Source organism: Bactrocera dorsalis, chromosome 1 (assembly GCF_023373825.1).
Source record: "Bactrocera dorsalis isolate Fly_Bdor chromosome 1, ASM2337382v1, whole genome shotgun sequence".
Taxonomy (NCBI): domain Eukaryota; kingdom Metazoa; phylum Arthropoda; class Insecta; order Diptera; family Tephritidae; genus Bactrocera; species Bactrocera dorsalis.
The window spans coordinates 56,738,274-56,759,182 of record NC_064303.1 but is presented as its reverse complement, the minus strand read 5'-3'; the positions used below and the strand labels follow the sequence as shown (position 1 = coordinate 56,759,182).

At 41.0% G+C, this 20,909-nt stretch overlaps 1 long non-coding RNA gene across 1 annotated transcript; it reads right to left on the bottom strand.

The window, feature by feature from the left end:
• Positions 1–11,529: 11,529 nt before the first annotated feature.
• Positions 11,530–13,895, bottom strand: LOC125775659 (uncharacterized). The gene is made up of 3 exons (XR_007421256.1): positions 13,623–13,895; positions 13,422–13,556; positions 11,530–13,019 (listed from the first exon to the last, which is right to left on the bottom strand). It is a non-coding gene; the product is annotated as an uncharacterized LOC125775659 (long non-coding RNA).
• Positions 13,896–20,909: the final 7,014 nt, after the last annotated feature.

Genomic DNA, 20,909 nt, shown 5'->3' with positions numbered 1-20,909 from the left:
ATAGCAACGTATGTATATTTCTGAGCATAATTTTTATTGAATGCTCAGCTCTATTAAGGCGCCACTGTCAAAATTTCTCTTCTGAGCCAGTTGTGGTGAAACACGTTCATCGCATTTTGTTAGCCAAATATATTTTTACGTCTATTCTATGGTAGTGACTTTCCTAGGTTTCCTTTTGCTGGTCAACGTCCAATAAGAAAAAATGGAAATAGGTTGCCTTACATCTACTGAGAAACATTTAGCAGGTGCAACAGCCTCTCCACTCTATCATCACACCGCACTTCAACTTCCAAATGATTTCCGTAAAAGCACTCTCGTGAAAAAATAAGTTTTTTAATTTAATTATTGTAAATATTTAAAATTATTGAATTTATTTCTTTCATACTTTATTTCTCTCCACTTATCTAAAGGGTTGCCAATTACGAGAAGTGAGAATAAAATAATACAAAAGTTACAATAGTATACTACAATTGAATTCCTTCTAATTAACTTTAGCTTCGATTTTACATAAACGTTAGTTCAACACAATCGCAAACACTTGTTTCTCAGTTTATTCTGGCGCTTTCGCCAACTAAACACAATGCTGGTTGCTTAAACTGTTCTGCTGCTGCAAAATCTTAAATCGAATGCGCTTAACAACGCCGAATCGGCGTAACAACGGTTTGAGTTAACGGTTGACAACGGGTCACTTCACGCAAAATTCGGAGTACCCGACACTGTACTCTTTTACAAGTTGTTAGAACGTTATTTATAATTACAACAATCTCTCCGAGCACTTCGATTATAAGTCAACGGTGCCCTTAACGGTCGACACCGGTCACTCCACGCAAAGTCCAAATCACCCGACGCTGTACATTTTTTCTGCCATTTTCTGAGACGTTCTTTGAAAAGAAACTTACAAACACTTTTGAAGGTAGATCCAAGTTCGCTCCACCTTCACTCCAAACCAAACTGACAAGCACTTCGACGGTAGATCCAAGTTCGCCCCACGTTCACTCGAACACTTTCTTAACAGTTTTAGATTAAAAATGTGTTTTGGTTTTTTCCTCCCACCAAGCACTCTAGTTTCTTTTACTATTTTAGCTTGCACTCGCGAAGGGATTTGTTTCCACTTCTGACATCAATTGTAGGTGCTCCCTTTTTACTTGCCGATTAAAAGAAACGCCTTTTAGTTTTAGTTTATGCTATTTCTTTATTTCACAAACTCGAATATAATTTTAAGTTTTACAATTCCTTTATTTTGCAAGCTCGAATTTAATTTTAGTTTATATTGTGGTCCGGAGGAGCACGTCTTACTTTGTCGGCTGTGTTCGTTTGGAGTGTGCCCCATATTATTTTAGTTTTCTACTCTTTAACGTTCGCTGTCGATGTTCACTGTCCTCGTTAAGTCAGTTCTCCCGTTTCTTTTTCTTCTTTATTGGAGTAGAAACCGCTTGCGCGGTTATAGCCGAGTTAACAACAGCGCGCCAGTTGTTTCTTTTTTTCGCTACGTGGCGACAATTGGAGTATCCAAGCGATGCCAGGTCCTTCTCCACCTGGTGTTTCCAACGGAGTTGAGGTCTTCTTCTTCCTCTGCTTCCCGCGACAGGTACTGCGTCGAATACTTTCAGAGCTGAAGTGTTTTCGCCCATTCGGACGACATGACCTAGTCAGCGTAGCTGCGAACCTTTCTCTCGGAATCTCGCAACGTCGACTCATCAGATGTTGTCATCGTCCATGCCTCTGCACCATATAGCAGGACGGGAATAATGAGTGACTTATAGAGTTTTGTATATGTTCGTCTAGAGAGGTCTTTACTTCTCAATTGCCTACTTAGTCCGAAGTATCACCTATTCCCAAGAGATATTCTGAGTTGGATTTCGAGGCTGAAGTTGTTGTTGTTGATGCTGGTTCCAAGATAGACGAAACTATTTGCGACCTCAGAGTTATGACTGTGAACAGCGACGTGGGTGCCTAATCGCGAGTACGACGACAGGATATACATATCTCGTCCTGTCCTCGCTAACCACCAGAGCCAGCTGCTTCAATTAATATCATCGGCGCACGCCAACAGCTGTACACTCTTATAACTTATAACTTATCTTTAAAAGATGGTACCTGTTCTGTTTAGTTTTGCGGCTCGAATTATTTTCTCCAGAAGTAGATTGAAAAAGTCAAACGAAGGGGAGTCGCCTTGTCTGAAACCTCGTTTGGTATCGAACGGACTTCCCGATCCTTATGGATCTTTTGGTGTTGCTCAACGTCAGTTTACGAATACGTATTAGTTTTGCGGCGATGCTGAATTCAGACATCGCGGCATACAGGAAGCTCCTTTTCATGCTGTCAAAAGCACCTTTGAAGTCGACAAAGAGGTGGTGTGTGTCGATTCCCTTTTCCAAAATTTGGCGAATATTTGGCCGGTTGTTTATTTTCAAGGTCCAGCCTCACTGATAAGGTCCAATCAGTTTTTTGACGGTGGGCTTTAATCTTTCACACACTACGCTCGATAAAACCTTACATGCGATGTTGAGGAGGCTTATGTCACGGTAATTGGCGCAGATCGTGCGGCCTCCCTTTTTGTGGATTGAGCAGAGCACACTTAAATTCCAATTGTTGGGCATGCTTTCGTCCGACTATATTTTACAAAGAAGCTGATGCAGTTATCAGTTCTTCGCCATCGTGTTTGAATAGCTCGGCCGTCATTCCATCGACCCCCGTCGTTTTGTTGTTCTTCAGGCGGGTAATTGCTATTCGAACTTCTTCATGGTTGGGTAATGGAACGTCTGTTAAACTTTTCCATTGGGGGCGTATATATGTGGTGGGTCCCAAACCCTGCGCACAATCCTGCGGAGGGGATATTTCGCCTTCTCACTATAGCTCGCCTTCAAACGGATGTTCTTAGGCTATCCAGAGGATACTTGGTCTAGGACCGAAAATCGTGAGCCGCTTGAGCCAGTGCCCACGTTTAGGGTTGCTTTTTATAATTGCTATCCCACATATGCATATAATAAAAAAAAAATTACGTTTGGCAAAAAACTACTTACTAGTGTTTTGTTTGGGGCTTGGGGTTGTGATCCACAAGATATAAAGAAAGTGGCAACCGTGCTTGTAATTTGTTTTGTTTGTCGGCCGCTGTTTCTTGGTTTTTCTTTGTCAACTTTCAGTTCTGTCGCCATTTTTTCGTGATTATTCAGATGGATCGAAAAGATTCCGCAGCTTCTATTTCATAATGTTACAAGCAGTGTATCTATCATAGTTGAAGTCTTTGCTAGATCGATCGATTCTTTCTGAAGAATCACGCTTAGTGAATGAATTAGAGATAGAATATCACATAGACAAAAAATCGCAATTATAAATTGAAATTTGCATATGGTTGCGATAAGTATCGTTGCTTTTCCTCCTGTTTCTTTATTTTTCCAGTTATGGGGATTATGGAGACAGATGGAGCTGAATGAAGGATTTATTTCAAGTTCTCTATCAAGCCACGTCGCCTCAAATTAAGTTCACTTTTAGTTACAGATCTAGTTAAATTTATTAACAATTTAATCTGCATACATTACTACACTTTATGACTTGAGTGGTATCTTAGCATTATTTATTACGTTCAAAGATGAAGACAGTCTTTAATTTTGTTTCTGAAATAAAATGGCAAATTTCTGGATTATATTTCTGTTATTTTATATTTTTGCAGAGCAGTTAAATTACTAATAAGCCATTTAGCCCTTAAGAGGATAAATTTACTCCCCTCTTATGAATCCGCCGCTGACACATGTATACATATATGTGACGTGATGTTGCTGCTTTGAACATATATGTGTATGTATATATAATATCCAAAGATTATTATTGTTATACATATGTATATTTGTATGTCGTTAGAAATATGTTAAGCATTAATGTTATACATAAATGTAGATATATGTGTGGGAAGCGATGACAGAACAACACTCACCATACTTACCAAATGCAACACTGACCTAAGACAATACGCAACACTGACAATAGGGTCGACATCCAACTCCTCTCTCACTGGAAGTGAGAGAACAATTTCTAAACGTCAAAACCTCCTGAATTTTGACAGTTGATCGAGTTCAGGAGGTTTTGACGTTTAGCAAATTGGAAATGAGCGATGGCCATATTGAAATCTTACCAAAAAAATATGTAAACGGAGGTATTTGTTGCATCGTTCAAGACAACTTATAAAAAATGTAAAGCAATGAAAATTAAACAAATTTTTAAAATCTAAAGGTATTAGATAATACGTTTTGTAATTTGAAGCAACATAGTAGTATTTTCAATGGAAAATTATTAGAAATATTTAATGATTGAGATCTAACAAGCTTAAAACCTTTTATTGGGTATTGAAAGGTCAAAAATCAGTTGTTCTAAAATACTATAAAAATATTTAAATAGTTTCTTCATACAATATAATAAATAACCACTATATAGTAGTTTCTATTAGTATGTTGGGTGTTTTGATTTAAATGCCCAAAAATTATTATTTTGTTCAATCTGGCCATAATGGAAAATGTTATAAAAAACATAAATTTTGAAGCGCACTCACACTGGAATAAATTGGACATCTCTTTATTCCTGCAGTCAATGCACTGGACACACTTATTTAAGCGAACGGACCATTTGTAATAAGAAATTTATAAACTTTGAAATAATAAAACAGTTAATTCAAATACCAAGTGCGCTTTGTTTAATGGGCGATCCTACATTTGGTGTCAGAAGTGGAATGGTAGCCCATTGGATAATTAAGAGAAAAAACTTTTTAACAAAAATTGACAGTTTAGATTTAGAAAATAAGTGCGCAGTGTAGGTGAAATATATTAATCAAAGACGTTTCCGAAAATTAAATAAACGTAAGAACAGTTTGGTGAAATACTTAAGAGCAGTAAAGCGTGCTTCAAAACGTCTTGTATTTAACACAAAAAAAATTTATAATGCGAAAGAAAGCGCTGAATATATACGGACGTGTAACGGTATCCGAAAGTGGAGTGACCGTAGCAGCAGAGCGCAAGATTTAGAGACCTCCAAGTCAGCACGGCGTATGTTGCCCAAGCAGCAACAATGCACAACAACGTTAGAGGCAGCGTTAGAACATCACTTAGAACACAGGCGTACGAAGTTGCATTGTATACGTAGCAGAGCGAGCAGCGGCATCAGTTAGAACGGAAGTAACAGGCGGCGTCCGTAGCGGTATTTATTTAGCACTTAACTTATATGTTTGTAAGCGATTCCGCTATGATGCTAAAATCTTATTAAAGTACAGTAGCGGTAACCAAAAAAAAAAGACAAAATTTTAGAAGGTACAGTTGTTGCAAATAAAATAAGGCCACATATTTTTATATTCATTATATTTTAATATTATAATTCAAGCAAATTTTAATTTATTTTGTAATTGCATTCGTCTTAAAATATTTCAAAAGAAAATTTTGTATTTGTACGGCTATAAAGCTTTTTTTATAACCGCGCAAATTTACAAAACAGGCAAAAGTATAAGCGAAATTGCAGCAAAGGGCCGAGCAACGACTTTATAAGGTGGCCAGGTATTAGAATAACTTTATTTGCACAATTCTTCTCCCTAAATAATATTCTGTACAATATTTCGGTATCGTTAAATATGTACATAATTCTGCTTTGTATCAATTCAGATATACATTAGGGTGATTCAAACAAAAAATTTTTTTTTCGTATAGTACTCGGAAAAATAGGTTCCTAGACACCTCTAAGAAAGCCTCTCCAAGCATGAGTTCTTAATTGTAACGGGAAAGTCCTCCTACGTACAGTTTTCTATTTTTTCTTATTATCAGATAGAAAAATTTATATCTCGCTTCCAACTACTTGGAAAAATATCTTGTTCCTTAGATTTTGTAGGAAATTGAATGCTCTACAAGAAAGGTCTCCCATGATTTTTTCGTAAAACCAACCGTTTAAAAGATATTAACAGTTAAAGTTTGAATAGTTTTGGGAAAATTTTTTATTTCATTTGAATTTTATAACTCAATGAAAAAAAATCATTGATGGTACGGTTGAGATGACCCTTTGACTGTGCCCTCGCAAATATCACCGAAATGAGTTTCTCTGGGAGGAATGAAATTAAAAGTTACAAATTCATTAGCACAGTATTTTATAATAGCATCTTTTCCGGTTTTAAATAAAAATGACTTTAATTCAGCTAGTTTGCTGCAAGCACCCACAAAATTTGTTGCGTTGCCACAACAGATGTCAGAGGGTAGTTTTCTCCTTCCAATCATCCGCTTCAATGAACGCGTCCGTGGTTAGATCCGATACAAGTTCGATGTGAAGCGCCTTTGTCGCTAGACAAACAAAAATCACTATGTACGATTTATAAGGTGTTTTACCTCGAATACGCAAGTATACGTTGACTGGTACGCAGACGTTAAAACCGCAACGTGCAAAGGGGCGTGATGCAGTCAATCGCTCGACAGGTAACTGTCCCATTACCTGATTCATCAGGTTTGGCTTGTAACGTATATACGTACAATGTGTGCACGATCTGACAATAGGTCTTGCTAAATCGCGTGCATTGACTATACAAAACTGAAGTCGTATTAGTGCTACTAGTGCCTTTGGTCCTGCGTGATAGTGTTTCCGATGTAGGTGGAGAGGGTATGTACAACGAATTCACATTTTATTGGCAACAGCATTGGGTGTTTCCTTTCTTCTGGGATATCTGCTGATTCCAAATGATCTCCAACTAAAATCGGATTTAAATAACGCAATAGGCCATTTGTCGGGAGACCTTTCTGTAAAAGATGAATGTCATTAGCAAAATGTACATGTTGAATGTTCCAAATTATGCAAAGTAAGACGTGATGTAACTCTTGTGGTGAAAGTGTTGATGATTCATTAATTTTTGTATTATTCCGATAAATATTGATGAAGCGGAACATCCAAGCTATTAATCGAAGGTTGCTGGTGTAGTTACTTCGTTGGTTCACGATTTCCAAAATGTAATTGGTGCTAACGGTTGATTTGAATGCAGATTTTCGCTTCTCTTTTTCGACAACTCCCATGTCGACATCATTGCAACTGTCCTTTGGCCATTTATTTGAGTTTTCGTATAGAAACCCCGGTCTGGTACATATTAAACCAACAAGTTCCTTTACGGTACAACGCAACATCCGCCCTGTTACAATGAGTTGGTACATGTCTCCAATGGGCACCTTTGGTTATGTCCTGGATTTCCGAAATTCGATTGCCAACAAAGGTCAGGTTCAGCCAATGTAACACTATTTGTGAGTCTGTCGAAAGAAAAATATTAAAAGATGTATGAAAAATTGTTCGTTTGATTTTTGCTAATAAACAAGCGAGGAGAAGAGCGCCACAAAGTTCTAATTTTGGTAACGATTGTTTTTTGATGGGTGCAACTCTGAGTAAGCCAAGTGAGTAAGCGAAAAGTACTAGTGCCAGATTTGTTGATAAAATGAGTGTAAATTGCGCAGCCATATGCACGAATCGATGCGTCACAAATCCATGTATTTGAAGAAACTCCATTCTGCCGAAAGACAATGCCTAGGCACTTTAATTAATGAAAGATCCGATAAGGAATTCAGAAAGTTTTTCCAAGCCCACTCAATGTTCTGTGGCATGATCTACCCCGATCCAACTTTAGTAGCCAACAGGAACCAAAAAACCGAGTGGGTCGTAAAATGACGATGCAACAGAGAAGATGGAACGTTTTGTAAGACGACCCGTGAGTCCTAGTTTTGCTTCAAGTGATAAAATAAAACAATCAAAATTTTGGTTCCATTTTAGTCCAAGTGCATTAGTGATAGATGAATCTAATTTTAGATGCTTCAAAGAGTCGTCTTCTCTGAATCGATGATGATTAGAATGCCACTTTGTTAATTTAAACTTTCCTAATTCTAACAGTTGTGTTCCCTCTTGCTTTATCTGTGAAAGTTTGGTTAGACTGTCAGCACCACACAGTAAATCGTCTACGTAAAATGATGACTTCACGATCTTTGCGCCAACTGGGAATTGTTCTGAATGCTATTTAGCTAATACAACAAACTCCGTATAACAAGATATGGTGCAGCAGCCATTCCCTACGTTACAGTATTTAATAGGTATGTGCGAATGTCCTCAGTCGGTGAACTCCTCCACAGAATGTTCTGGAACTATCGATCATCTTCGTGCATTAATACTTACCGATACATCTTGATACATATGTCCGCAGTGAATACAAACCTATCGGAAACGAAAAAGAAGAATAAAAAGTTCGCATTGGATTGTAGGACCAACCATCTATGATATTCAGATAGTGATTTTTTGTGATGTAGTTCGACAGAAGGCGTCAAATACGACTCGAATCTTTGTTGTTGTACTTGTTGGTTTAAGAACGCAATGATGTGGCATAAAATAATGCGGTTCGCTTAGATTCGGATTCTTTACAACGCTCATATGACCCAGACTCTCGTAGTCGTTCATAAATTTAACGTACTGTGCTGTCAATTGTGGTGATTTGGCTAATCGACGTTCTTGTGTATTGAATCATCACAATGCCGTAGTGTATGACTCGCCCAAGCACGTCAGATCATCCTTGAAGGGGTGTTTGACAACTATTCTGCCGCAAGGTCTTCCTTACACGGTTGCATTGTATAAAAGATCGCAAATCTGTTGTTCACGAGTCCAAGGCTCTGGAATGATAGTAACTTCTTCCAATTTCCACAAATTTTCCAATTTGGCATCTAAAGATTCATTGGCTAAAAATAAAGAAGACAGTTAAGATATATTTTAACTACCGGTATTATAGTGTCGCGAAACGATCCAGCCTAAGAGCGTTTTTTGCAAGATGGGTAAATTAAGCCCAAGATGGATTTGACCTACAGATAGTAGACTGAAGAACGTTTCCGTATCCAGTAACATGTCGATTTTCTTTGGTATAAGAAGTTCAATATCAGAGTGTACTATATTATTTGGAATATTCCATGTTGAAATGTTGATTTCCGGATCTGGTTGATAAGCAATGTGCGATGTAATACGGTGACTTGCGACTTCATGTTAGTTGAGGTTTTGAATTTAATACGAGTATTTGTTGAAGACAAACCGATGCTTTGAATTTCTATGTTTTGTTTGTTTCTTGATAGCAGCAATCTTTGCGAAAATTCATATGTGATGAAATTGACTTGCGAACAGGAATCTAGTAGCGCTGTATCCAATCTATAGCTTCCCGTTGAACCACGAACGAAAATTTTTGCCGTTGCAAGGATTATATTATCCAACGATGAATTATTCATATGAGTTTGTACGGCTGCCTCCTGTGTAGAAAATAGTTGAGTAGCTGTTGGTTGGCCTGGAGGTGAACCGCGGTAAAGTAAACTATGGTGTTTTCGTGCACAAACCTTGCACCTGTGCGATGATGAACAATTGGGTGCCTGTGATGTCCCTTTGATAAGCAATTGATGCTAAGTCCAATTTTCTTTGTGTTTGTTAAAACCTTGAGCTGGCGAAGTACTACCAAGCGTGTTGTCGAGTGACCCCAGCAGCATTGGCAGTGTCTTTCCAAAACTGCGATGCAATCTTCCCATGACGGCAGCGTTCTAAAATCTAGCGACCCCTTCCACCTTTATTTAAGAAGATTTATCAAACTTCTAAGCTGAATGCCATTTGGTTTCATAACTGCTGGTAAATCAGAAAGTGAATTTATTCCTTCCAAGAAAATTAGTGTTTTGTTATCATAACGTACCTTCAATCGTTCTAACGCCTTTGGGTAGTTTTCATTTGTAACTTGAAACGCACTTACAGTTTCCAAGGCTTGACCTTGGATACAATTTCGTAAATGGTTGAATTTTTCTATATTTGTTAAATTGAACTCGTGGTCAATTATTTGTTTGAACGAGGTAATAAAGTTTGGATAATTCGAATACTCGTACTTGCCACCAAACGTAGGAAGCTTAAGTGGTGGAAGTTTCAAACTTGATTGTACCGCACAAGTTGTATCCGAAAATAAAACGTTGTTATCTTCTGCCAGTTGCGATTGGATAACCAATTTAGTTGTTATGTAAAGTTCTTCCAGGTCAGCACGTCCTCCATCCTCTCCATCCAATCTTTCGATGTCAGTTTGAATTGAGAGAATCTGCTTGAAGTATGACTCTAGGATGGCTAAACGACATTTGTATTCCGCCACTGAAAGAACCTTTCCACCTGGTCGTAAGCTAGCATCGATGATATTTTTAATACGTGTGATATTTTTCTTGGTGTTGGCGCGTTGTTGTTTTAGTTCGTCCAAAAACATTGTAGAATGGGGTTCTATCTATGTACTTTATATTGACTTCAAAATTATTTCAAATAATTATAATTATCCTTCTAGTGAGTAGTTATGTAATAAATGATTAGTTAATTTATTGCAAAAAGTATCAACGAGATTATTATTGTATATACATATAGTAATGCGATGCAACAAATATGCGAATTTCACCTGGAGGAAGTGATACCAGCGAAACGTAGCGGCGGCAGGTAGATGTGCTGTGCTGCGTGCGAGTGATGCTGATAAGTCCAATGGTGAAGATCCAATCACGATAATGTTTAACGATGCAGTCTAATACTGACCATCAAACTCCGAATGTAGGGCTATTAAGCTTAATTCCGTTTTGTATTAATTCAGATATACATATATATGTTATGTACCTCTAACAGTTCATAAAACTAAGTACCTACTTAACGCTATTGCTTCTTCATATATAATTTAGTTATTAAAAGAGAAATGTAAAATTGTAGTGCAGCATTGCAATATGTGACCTGGTCTACGAAAAGGGAGCTAACGTGCGAAAACTAGTTTTCTGGGAAACAGCTGTTAAAAATAAACAACTCGTTTCGTCAGTTTCTCGTTATCTCTTGATTTTTTGACACCTAAGCCCCCTTTCCGTAGACCAGGGCCCTATTCCACAAAACAACTTATCAACTTTTCACTTTGTACTTTGCAAATTTTTCGTCAATTTGCAAAGCTTTCTGTTCCACAGAACTATCAAATTTGATAAACGATAAGTTGAAATTGATAAGTGTAATTTGCAAAGTCTTTGCAATTTTTATGTTCTCTGTGTAATTTCTGTTCCTCGTACGTTCTCTTGTGCAAAGTGCAAAGCTTATATTGAAAAGTGTAATTCGCAAAGACTTTGCATATAATTATGCTGTTCCGTTCCACAAAAACTGTAAACTCTATTTTTGCAAAGCAAAATTTGATAAGTTTGTCAAAAATTTGCAAGGTAAATGATCGCTTTGCAAATTCGTATTATCATAACTAGTCAAGCTTTCAAAATGTTAAGACATGAGTTTTTGTTCGACAATAGTAAAGACGCGGTTAAAGCTAGAAATTATAGAGACCGAATTAATTTTTCGGGACTACAAAATTTCAATTTTAAAGAGTGCTTCCGTTTAAATCCAATCCAGGTAGATTTTCTTTTAAATAATGTTGGACAAAAATTAGAGCACAATATACAGCGCAGTCATACTTTGTCGGCTGAAAATCAACTGCTACTGTGCCTGCATTGGCTCGGAAATGGTTGCCAGTACCATGGAGTTGCAGCTTTGCATGGTGTTGCAAAATCCACAGTTTGCAGAACCATCCATAGAGTTGTCGACATTATAATAGACGTTTTATTTCAAAAAAACAGTGCGATGGCCCGATGATGTCAGTGGTATTGCCGAAAAGTTTTTTCTGATGGGTGGATTCCCTTCTGTGTGTGGTTGCGTTGATGGCACAATCATTAAAATTGATGCGCCTCCATTACACGAGGAAGGATATGTTGACCGGCATGGAAACCACTCATTAACTGTGATGATGATATGTGGGCTAGACTACACATTTTACAGTGTAAATGCAAGTTGGCCGGGCAGCGTTCATGACTCAAGGGTGCTACGGAATTCGGCTGTAAGTCGAAGATTTGACAATGGATGGAGACCATTTCCGGATGCTGTTGTTTTGGGTGATAGTGGTTATGGATTGAAAAACTGGTTGATACCACCATTACGCCGAAATCCCAATAATCCTGCTGAAGAAGTTTTCAATCGTTGCCACAAAAAAACACGCCGCATAATTGAAAATAGTTTTGGCATTCTTAAAGAAAGATTCCAGTGTCTAAATTATTTGCGACTGAGGCCTTAGTTTGCAGGAAAGACAGTCATAGTTTGTGCCATCTTACACAATATTGCCTGTAGCATCGGAAGGAGTAGTGAAAATATGCAACCCACTGAAAACACTGACAATGAAAGCGAGGAATTGGATGAAAATGCTGAAGAATAAAGTGATGCCCTTAATAATATAGATCAAGAGAGTGGAATGGAAAGGGTTACTTCCCTGCTACAATACTTTACCTAATGCCAACTATTATAGTATTGTTTTAAAATACATAAAAGTGGTGTTTTGGCCATGACTTTTTTCCACTGCAAAAGCGTTGTATCTTATTGGGTTTGAGATTAAGGTCTCAGGGAATAAATAAAAAAGGAAGTATTTTTGTATTTATTTACATCATTTTATTAATTTCAGAGCTTTTTTGTTTTTATCACAAATTATTTCAAAATAAAATGTTTAGAAATCAAATATACACAAATGAAAAATTGGCCTTCGGTAATCAAACCTCCTCAAATAACAGACGCGATACATTTTCTGTTTCTGCCGTTGCAATTCCCTGTGTGATAGCAGAGGGTGGAAGCAGGAGCTCCCTCTCCAGTTTTAGGCATTGAAGTTTCCGGTAGTAAACCTCAACCTCAAGGAGCTCCATCCGGCATTTTTTCTCTCTATCCAAAGTTTCACTTGGAAACTTGGTAGAGCGCTTCCTCTTTCTTGGGTTTAGAGGTGGATTGGCAATTGTTTCTTCTGAAATAGATATTCTGGAATCATTCTCAGCTGACGGTAGATTTTCTGAGTTGCCATAACTTTCTGGCAAATTCAAACCATCTACCACAGCTGAGTCTGATTCCAGAATATCGAGTATGGCCAAGTCAGCTTCATCCATTACCTTCTCCTTCCCACCTCCGGATCCAGTATTTCGGGCGTTATCCCTTTTACTCTGCAAATTAATAAAATTAAATTCGCAAAAATACAAAAAGTTTCTCGTCAAAAACCGGAAGCTCGATTTTGATTTTAAAGCCATGGTTTCTTGGGCAAATTTTCTTAGAACTCATCGTAGCTTACGATTTCGATAACCGCTTCGTCGAAAAAAATAGATCCACTCTAGTACACATAGCAATTAGTAATATTTTGGTTAAACCGGTTGTTATCAGCAAGAGTTGTTGTACAGTGTACTCAACTGTTAACTCACAACAACAATGTCTATGATGACGTTTTGTTTTGTTGTTGTCAACAACATGCTTGTTAGTTATTAGCAATGCACAATAAAATAATTCCAACAACAACAAATGATGCAAATATAATTATTTGATATGTGTAGGCATAAAATTGTTGTACTTACCATTGTCCGGCTCTTCCAGAGCCCAAACAAACTGTCCCTTGCATAGGTCCATGTTTTTTGTGCTGACGCCAGTTGTAGGGATTGGGCTTTTTATAACACATCCTCCCATGCTGCCTGTTTATCTAATTTGTTAACCTTCACAAAGAAATGTATACTTAAATATGCTTGAAATTTACAATTATTTATTTAAAAAATACTTACTCTGTTGTTTTTAAAACTAGCAAATAAAATGCTTTTTTTTTCTTTTATCACATTTAAAACAGCAAGTTTTTTTTTTAATTTGTATTTTGCGGCTCATTTTAACAACACATATAAAGCAATGCGAAGTGAAAAGTGATGAGACAGAAATGCAAAGTTGATAAAACGCTTTGTGGAACACTTTGCACACTCACTTTGCAAGAGAGTGCAAAGACTTTGCCAATAAAGCGCAAAGACTTTGCACTGAGCGGAAAGAGCGTAAAGTCTTTGCCAAAATATGCTCAATGCAAAGTGAGATTCGCAAAGAATATTGTGGAACAGAAACGCTTTTCACTTTGCAGTACAATATCAATTGATAAGTGCAAAGTGAAAAGTTGATAAGTTGTTTTGTGGAATAGGGCCCAGGTCACATATGACTATACTATGACAATAGGACTAACAAACGCACAAACAAACATACGTGTAATTGCGTGAGCGAAACATAGCGTTAGCAAAGTGTACAGAGCAAACGCAAGAGCAATGCAAATTTAATTATTAACTACATTGAGGTAAATTACTTCTAATGCTTAACATTGAATATTAGGCAAATAAGAAGAAGTAGAAATAGCAAAAAATATTTAAGAACATATGGTGGAAGTATGCAGTGGTTTGCAATCTGTGACCCAACAGTATTCAATAAACGTATATAAAAATAAAATTTTGTAACTTTTTGCATTAAAATAATAGTATTTTGTATTAATATTAAATTTGTAGAATTAGAATTAGAATTATTAATTGAGGTAATGCACCGCGACCTAGGGTCTATTGTGCCCTCTCCTATATCACATGACCTCACAGAGCCCCAGCAGCCTGAACAGTTCTAGGAGTTTGCCGGGCTCAGCCGAGGTTATGTGATCCCTGCTGATATACACAGAATCCAGGGCCTTAAGCCTTTTCTCACAGATTGCTGTGCAATCCTGGATAAGGTGTGCTGGTGTCTCCTGTTTCAGGTCGCAGAACCGGCAGAGACTGAGTTTACAGTGGCCGGTGTATATTGCGACGAGGAGACGGAGTTTCTCACGAGGTAGGTTAATTAATTCTTTAAACCTGGAGAGATTATACCCTCCCAGGAGCAGCTTAGCGTGGCGCATACCTGCTGCCTCCCGCCAGTGCCGCTCTCTATCCTCTCTTTCCTCCGTGCGGAGCAGCTCCTTAAGAGTGTGGGGTCCTACCGCTATATATGGCTCTGTTCCCAACATCTTGGATGCTGCTGCCGTGCGGGCCAGCTCGTCGGCCTTCTCATTACCTTCTACTCCCTTGTGCCCTGGTACCCAGATTAAATGTACCCGATTGCACAGGGACAGGCGGTTTAGCCTTTCTATACATTCCTCGACTAAAAGCGATTTGGTCTCGTATGATAGAATCGCTTTTAGTGCCGCTTGACTATCACTGAGAATAGCTATGCGCTGGTTGCGATAGTTGCGGCTGAGGTTGACTTCCGCGCACTGACTGATGGCAAAAACTTCAGCCTGGAAGATACTTGGGAAGCTGCCCATAGGTATGGACAGCTTAGTACGCGGTCCCGCAATACCTGCCCCAATACCTTCCGGTGTTTTTAAGCCATCAGTGTACCACTGAATGGTACTGTCTTCCAGCAGCTTTTCCAGAGTGGAATCATTCCACTCCATCTTGCTGCCTAGAGTTACTGTGAAATTCTTTTTGAGATTTATTTTCTTAGTTGTACCATCTCGCGGGAGGAGGACTAGCGGTGTGCTCTCCGCTAGGGCGTCCATCTGTTTAGAGGACACGATCTTTCCTCTTCCACAGCCTTCTGCTGACATTAGCAGCATGGTGTGCTTTGCTGCTATCTTGATCACCTGATGAAGCGGTGTTAGCTCTAGCAAGACTTCCAGTGCCACGGCGGGACATGTGCGCATTGCCCCCGAAGCACAGACACATGCAAGTCTTTGCAGCTTTGACAGTCTTCCTATCACCGAAGACTGCGCAGCTTTGGTGGCCCAGGCAACCGCTCCATAGGAGACGATAGGCCTTACAATCATGGTATACAGCCATCTGATGATGCTTGGCTTGCATCCCCATGATCTGCCGGCCAGGCGTCTGCAAGTCATAAGCGCTCTAATTGACTTGGATAAAGTTAAGTCCAAATGCCTACTCCATTTTAACTGTGAGTCTAAGGTGAGGCCAAGAAATTTGACCTCCTTAGACATTTCCACCTCTGTGCCTCCGATTGTAAGGGATCTCAGGCCCGGAAGAGATCTCCGCTTAGTGAATGGGATCACGGTTGTCTTCGCTGGGTTGATGTTAAGCCCTACCGTGTTGCACCATCCCTTTGCCAAGTTTAGGCCCCTTTGAACAATGTCACAGAGAGTGTTCTCAAATCTGCCTCTCGCTATTATGACGATGTCGTCCACGTACCCTAGACAGCGGATTCCATTGCTTGTGAGTAACTCTAGTAATTCGTCTACAATCAGGCTCCACAGCAGAGGGGATAGTACTCCGCCCTGAAGGCAGCCCCTCGTGGTGCCAAGACGAATCTTACTTTCTCCCACTGTTGTTTCTGCTACCCTAGTACGCAGAAGGGTTTCAATCCATCTGCGTATCGGAAGGGGTACACTCCTTCTCTCGAGTGCTTTAATCACGCTTGTATGAGACGCATTGTCAAAGGCACCCTCAATGTCAAGGAAGGCGCAGATCGCTACCTTGCCATTGGCCAGCGAATCCTGTAGGTCAGACGTGAGTTGGTACAGAGCAGTATTCGTTGATCTTCCCGCTCTGTACGCATGTTGTCTGGCATGCAGGGGTGCGACTTTTAGCGCTTCCGATCTTATGTGGTTGTCTATTACTTTTTCCATCCCCTTTAGAAAGAAGGACGTTAGACATATGACCACCAGGGGCAAATTTGCTTGCTGGTGGTCGCTTTCAGTGGACAGGCACAGTGGTAGGCGTCCAGAACGGACTGGTTTATGGCACCTAGTCTGCTCTCCAGCCCAACTGTGGTGGACCTACCATCCGCTTGCTCCACTCCACTTAGGTTCCTACTTAGATTCTCTCTGAAGATACCCCAATTTGTATTTCTCGGGGTACGAGTCGGAGGTCGGTCCCCGATTATCACCCTCAGAACAAAGCGAATGATCCTGTGATCCGACAGTGAGGGTTCTTTTGATACCCGCCACTGTGAGATCAGCCCAATCACGCTGTCGTTGCTCAAGGTAACGTCTAGGACCTCACTGCGAACACTTGTTACGAAGGTTGGCTCGCAACCTACGTTCTCTATATTAATATTATTGCTAAGTATAAATTCTAGAAGTGACTCACCCCACACGTTGCAATCCGTGCTGCCCCATTCTGTGTGACGCGCGTTGGCATCGCAACCTATGATTAGGGACAGATTGTTGGCCTTACAGTGCTCCACCAGTTTTAGAATCAATGGTTGCTGCCGTGGCTGTCTCTCCCGGAAAATATGCTCACGCAAGGACGAAGTCCGATCCTTCCTCGTCCTTTATCTGCACGGCCACCAGATCTTGCGTTAGAAACTCTGAAATACAGAAGAGTCTATATCGGCTCTAACGACTAAACAGGAACGGGGTCTCTCGATAGAGAGATCCCAGATTACCTTGCTCTTTCTTGTGTTGAGGCCTCTTACCTCTCCTCTGACCACCCAAGGCTCCTGGATTAGGAGGATGCTCAGGTTATCCGAAATGAACCTCCTCACGATGACCGCCGAGGCTGCCGATGCGTGATGGAGGTTCACCTGAGCCACCTCTATGCCGGTACTGGAGTTCGACGAGAGACGGGTCCTCGTCTTCGATCTCTCCATCGACCTGCATCTCCAGCCCTTCCAGGAGCTCTTGGGTGGACGGCAACATGCCTTCCTGCGCTGTGGTGATCTCGTTTCCACTGTTCTCGTCTGCGGCGGTGGTCGCAACCTGCCCAGCCGAGATTTGGTCGTTGGGGGACTCGTCTTGCTCGCACGAAACCACGGCGGCAGTCGCTTCAGGCGCAGCTAGGCGGGTTATGGGTGGAGCTGGTGCTGCGGTCGTCCCCGTTAGCGGTTCTTGGCTCGTAGTCGTGGCCTTGGGCCTCCATGGCCGGACCGCAATCTTGCCGAAGCGGAAGTTCAACCTGTACCCCTTCTGCTTGATATACTTATACGATACGTCGTCCATCGTAATGTTGAGGTTCCACCCGGAACCTTCAACACTGCTTGCTACGACCTTCCACGCTGAGGTACTTAAACCTTCGATCTGGTTTCACACCAGATTGAGCGCGAAGTCGTAGCTCTTGTCAGCACTCCTGGGAAAGAACGCCACCATACTATGCAGTTGCGGTATTTCCTCCCCTCTTCTGACACACAGGGCTGGACAATCCCAGCCCTCTAGCCTCGGCGTAATATTCTTCAGCCAGATGGCCGACTTTTCATCCTGGCACTCGACCAGCAGCATGCCGCCCTTGAAGAAGATGCCGTTAAAGGCACCGGTATAGCCAACGCCGATAGTTAGGGCATTAACTAGGCAGTCTTGGAGAGCCGTTAGCTGCTCAGACCCTAGTGCCTCCGCAGGGTAGTTGTTGGGCAATACTGCTATCCGTATGTTGCTGACAGCCTCCGAGTATTTGCGGCTCGTGGTTTTCATCGGCTGCTGGTTGGGGCTGGGGCGTTTTCCACCGGCTCCCTGTGGTCTGTCTTCCCGTATTCTCTTGGGCAATGGTGGCTCCTGGGGTGTTATCTGGACGCTCTTCCGTTTCTCCATCCGACTGGGTTCCTCTTGGGGTGCTGGCCTTGCTTCGATTCGCCCCTCCGATTGGGCAGCTTGAGCTCGGCGGCGCCTCCGATTCCTGCGTCTAGTTGCAGACGAACCGCCATTGGCACCTACGCGTCGTGTATTGCTTTGAGAGGGGTTATTCCCACTGCTCCTATTCAGAGCCCGCTTTTCGGCTGACTCCGGCGTCATGCCGTCCTCGAGGAACCTCAGGTACCACTTTAGAGTGACCCCACTCATTCCAGCTCTGCGTGGGTCGTCATGGCCTCCTGGCCGTCCTGGCTCCGGGGTACATGGGACATTCCCTCGTTGTCGTCTCCTTTTCCGTTCTCCCCTCGATTCCACTTTCGTGAAACCACCCTCCTGTCCGCAGTCGATCCTGCTCGAGGGGGTTGCGGAGGCAGCGCTTGCGCGATTTACAGTGGTCACGGTTGACACACTGCGCTGAGTGCCTCTACAGGAGGGCACTTCGTCGTCGTCACGTGCGTGCTCCTCAAAGAGTGCACGTTCATCTGGCGACAAGGCATCCAAAAAGCTAGGCTTCCGTCTAGCTCCCGGGCCACTCTTGCTAGCGGCACTAGTGCTGCTGATGCTAGCTGTTGTTGTAGATGTAGTTGTTGTCGTTGTTTGTTGTTGTTGTTGTTTTCGCTGTTGTTGTTCGATCATCTTTTTCTTACGACCGTTTGGCCCGTGTTGTGAGCCTCCCGGTCTAATGTTGGAAAGGGGAAGCTGAAAGTCCGCTGCGCCAGAGCCCCTTGACGCAGTAAGGCCAACGTTACTTCCCAAGGCGGCCCGGTGTTGGGAAGGCTCCGTACGAATACAGCCGAATTTACCTCCTGGCTGCAAATCATCCAATGGGCACGGATCGCATAACACCCTGGATTAGGAGGTGGTAGCTTTTGGTCGCCGCGCACATGCAGCTTCTGCCAGCCCTCAGGAGAGATGCTATGCGGCATCCCTCTTGGTGGTTGGGAGATGCTGTGCTGTGCTGCGGTTTAAGCCCCTGCACCACGACAAGGTGCCTACCATTCGCAGAGGAAATTTGTAAGAGCATTGTAAGGCAATGGACCATGAACAGCTTTTAGCATTGACACTGGACGGACTTAGGGAAAATTTGGAAAGGTTGGGGTTAGTAGCTAACGGACGGAAAGTCGTACTTCAGGACAGATTGCTGGAACACTTCTGTCTGAATGCAAGCGATGATGAAGCCGACGGTGGCTGCCGTGGCATGAATACACCAATTGTAGAGAGATCGATGTTTACGCTTTGAGACGCGGTTCAGGGCAGCCTATCTTGGAACAATGGCTACAAGACTTTGAAGATAATGTGGAAGCAGTGCAATGGAGTGCTGCAGAAATATATCTATGCCAAGCGGTTCTTAAAAGATGCTGCAAAGATGTACGTTCGTAGTCAAACAGGAATTTGGAGATGGAGTTCGCTGAAATCAGCATTAAAGGGCGAGTTGGGTACAGTAAACGTAAACAGTAGAGTGAAGATTTGCGTGCATACTTACTTATATTGTCTGTTGGAAATCGGTAAGTCTATAAACTTAGATTACCACAGCCTTACAGAGTACTTTATCAATGGTATACCAGATTCCAAGGCCAATTTGTATCAAATCAAAATTTACGAGCGAACCTGGAAAACCTTCATCACAATTTGCGAATTCGTTGAAGCCATCCTTGTCAAACAAGGTTACGTCAAATTTCAATTTTGGAGAAACTAGATGTTTTAGATGCGGAGAAAGTTCACACTTGCTGAGAAATTGTCCACGAAATAGATTCAAATGCAATAGTTGTGGAAGAGAAGGGCATAAAGCATCCGATAGTAAACCCAACCGTTTAAAAGATATTAATGCACAGTTGCTGTCATCGGGCTCCAGGGATATTTTTGCATTATAAGTTAGGCGGTCCGGAAGCAGAATAATTCAAACTTTGCCAAGTTTAATGGAAGTTGGCAAGATAAACATATTAATATTATCTTTAAATTGTATATAAGTTCCTTGTTTACACCAATAATTTCAGCAAATAATTCGTGATTTCGTCAAATACAACCTATAATTTATTTCAATTGTTTTCTCATCGTCAATTTTTATTTTAAAGACCTCTAATTTGTCCAGTTCCGCTTTAATATCGTTGTTTCCTTTAGTTATTGTTTCTTTAGTTATTGTTTCTTTAGTTTCTTTAATATACTCAAGTCATAAAGGACGACAAAATCTTATAGACTGTGGTGTCCGATTGTACCACAAAATTGTGCCGTTTTCGTCACTCATACATACGTAATGGAGTAATTGTAGTGGCAAGAAGCGATGAATCAATTTGATGTGATTCAGTTGAATATTTCTGCTTGAAATTAGAATGACCTGTACTGCTGTCAAATCCATAGTTTACAATTAACTCCACTTTCAAAAAGGTTTCTTTCCTATCCTCCATCACCGCGACCATAACATCTCTTTGTAGTATACTAAGCCTCTCTGCTGTGTGTTCAAGCAATCTTTTCAAAGGAACTTTTGCCAAATTTTCGTTAACTACTA